The sequence below is a fragment of the Belonocnema kinseyi genome, chromosome 6, assembly GCF_010883055.1.
Source record: "Belonocnema kinseyi isolate 2016_QV_RU_SX_M_011 chromosome 6, B_treatae_v1, whole genome shotgun sequence".
NCBI classification, from domain to species: domain Eukaryota; kingdom Metazoa; phylum Arthropoda; class Insecta; order Hymenoptera; family Cynipidae; genus Belonocnema; species Belonocnema kinseyi.
The window spans coordinates 23,218,414-23,221,690 of NC_046662.1; the positions used below are offsets into that span (position 1 = coordinate 23,218,414).

At 27.5% G+C, this 3,277-nt stretch overlaps 1 pseudogene; it reads right to left on the reverse strand.

The window, feature by feature from the left end:
• LOC117175297 overlaps window positions 1-3,277 on the reverse strand; it is a 32,187-nt pseudogene that overhangs the window by 753 nt on the left and 28,157 nt on the right.

Genomic DNA, 3,277 nt, shown 5'->3' on the forward strand with positions numbered 1-3,277 from the left:
TACTGCAATATCGATAGTGGTTTCTATGGCTGCTTCTTTACGACAGTAAACTGGTGCAGGATTTTCGGGCCATCCCATAAATCCAAAAATACTGGCACAGTTTACAATTATTCCGCCTGGTCCTCCGTTTCTCTCTTCCTATATGCTTCAAACCAATTAGAGATACCCTTCTGGTTGTACTCTGAAATAATAGTTTATCCATCAAATTTGTTTATTTTATTAAGTAACACATTCATAGTTCATTCAGGAAAACAGATTTGATTGTAAACATCTGTTTATCAGCGCGATCTAAATCCTTGATGCTGTACCTAGTACATTAAATGTAAACAATAAAAGTACTTTATTTTCTCAATAATCGTAACAGTATTACTTATAATTTACTAACCCTCCGCCGTCCTTGTCTGAATGGGTCACCTGTGTTCATCCCTCCTCCAGCAATACATTTTTCGATAAAAAAATAATTTAAAACTTCTGAGTTATTATTCAGATCCTCTATTTTATCATTCAACCGTTTTTAAATATTCGAAAATTTTTTCCTGATTTACAAAATTCATTTTTCCTTATAAAATTGCACCTCGAAAAATCGCTTGAGTCACGTATGTCCCACAAGGACGGCGGAGAGTTAATAACGCTATTAGTACCTAGTAATATCAGTATAAATATTAAATGTAATAATCACAAATTTACGAAAGAATAACTAAATAAGAACGTGAGGGTCCATCCAAAAATTATCTTAGGTGTTTTTCTGAAATTTTGTACCTCTCCTCCCCCTATGAAAGGTAATGTGTGATTCGATTATTCGCTTCGACTACCCAAAATTCTTATTAACATTTTTGTAACTCAGGGAATAAACATACACATTAAATATAGAGTCTGTAAATGAACTGAACATTTTTAAACGCAATTTTTGTCAAAGCAAAATTACCAGTTTTCTAACCTAATATTTTGAAAGAACTAAAAATGAACTTCAATTTTTTTTGAAAGTCTGCTACTAAATTTATGGTTGAGAATTTACCTTTTCTGGTTTAAAATTTTATTATTTTGTTAAAAATTCATTAATTTTGTTGAAAAGTCATCTGAATGTGTATAATTCCTGCAAATAAAAAGAAAAATCCCACAAGCAAACTTGGAGAACCACGAAAAAATGCTCCAATTTTCATGTCAAGAAAGGATTTGTCTTTATAATAAAAAAATTCTTCAAAAAATCTCTGGACAAAAATAACTCCACATTTTCATAACCTTGATTAAGGGTGTTGTATGACTACCGAATCGCTGGTGAATATTATCAATAAATGCTCTTCAATTGTGATTTTATAATAATAAAAAAAGGCAAAAGAAATAAAATAAGAGAAGGAAGGGGATTTGTTTGGTTGCCTTCGTATTTTTCTTTCCTCTTTTTTATTTTCTTCCTGAAATTTCTCCAAGACAATTTTCTTTAAAGAAGGATCTTTTTTCAATTATAATAGGAGCATTTCGTTAATTTTAAAAGTCATATTTCTCGAAATTTGGTGGATGTAGAACAAATATTTTCGAGGAGCCCAAGGGAACTGTAAAAGGATGGCTGTGTTCATAAAAATCTTTGGTGCTTAGCACAACAATTTTCGGTAAGCCTTAGACACTTAGTAAAATGAAAATTATTTCTTGACAATTTACCTTTTAGACCAGAATATTAAAAAATTTGGCAGAATTTCTCTTCTTTTTCGATTAAAAAGTTATCATTTTTTAAACACACATTTGCGTATAAACAATTTAACTTTTTTATTCATTTCGTATTTTTGTTTTAAAAATTAAACAGTTTGGTAAAATATTAATGTATTTGGTCAAAAGTTCAACTACTTTGTTAAAAATACATTTTTTTAGATAAAAAATTATCTTTTACAGTTTAAAATTCATGTATGTATTTTGTCCAAATCGTCTTTTTGGCAAAAAAACTAATTCTCTTGATTGATGATTTAAATATTAAGTTAAAAATGTATGTAAATTGTTTAAAATTCGTTTCTTCTAGTTAAATTCGACTGCTGGTAATTTTAAATTAAAATCTTTTTTGGTACAAATATCAACTACATATAACATTTCTTGTGGACAATTAATATGCTTAGGCTGAAAATTCAACTCCTTTATCAAAAATTGAACAACTTTGTACAAAATCAAGATTGATTTTCTACAAAGTTGTTATTCATGATTTAACTATTTAGTTTTTAACTTATGCATTTTTTTAAACTTATCTTTTTCGGTAGAAATTTATTCTTATTAGTTGAGAATTTAACTATATGATTAAAAATTTATGTAATTCCTTGAAAGTGTGCATTTTTAGGTAAAAAATTAATTAAGTAATCTGTCTTAGATGAGAACTCAAGTATTTAATTCAAACATTTTTTGTTATAAATTCATTTTGGAAAGTGGAAATTTCAACCTCTTGGTTAAAAATTGAACTATTTGTATTAAATTTATTTTGGTTTTTCGTTAAAAACTTTTTTTCGTAAGAATATAACTATTTCTTTAAAAAGTAACCTCGTTTCTTAAAACTTGACTTATTTGTTAAAAACTCATGTTTTCGGGTTGAATCTTTGAATATTTGGATCAAATTTATGTCTTCTGTTTAAAAGCAATATTTTTGCGAAACGTTAATTTTCTTTATTGAAAATTGAACTAATAAATTTAAAATGTATGTATTATATTAAAAATTACCTACCCTAACAAAGGGGATACATAGTTCAGAATTTCATAAAAAAACCATACGTAATTTATTCATGGACTCTTATCATAAAAAAAGTAAAAAGGTAATGATAAATTGCGATCATTATTTTAATTTACGAAAAAGTACATTTTTGAGTCATTTAATATTTTTCAAATAGACCCTAAAGGATTTATTACGCAAATTGCCTTACCCATTCATCTTCAGGTTTCGAACAAATAGATGAAGAGAATGGTTTTGTATTTTGATCGAGATCACTGAAGAGAATATGGATCGCTCTCTGTCTACAAAGGGCCATTTCAAAAACTCCTAATTAAACAAAAATTATTTTGAAAACAAGTTTTTAAGAAATTAGTAAGCCAAACCATTTATTTATGAATTAGAAATCTTGTCCAAAAATTTCCTATAAGATATTGAAAAGTGATTAAATAAATATTAAAATTTCGAAATATTTAATCTATTAAAAATGACCTTCAAGCTGAGAAGGATCTCTTATATCACAAGGTAAAAACCAAGCTCTATCTCTTCCGTACGCATTGCATAATCTTTGAACTGCTTTTTCTCCTATATGATTATCCTTAT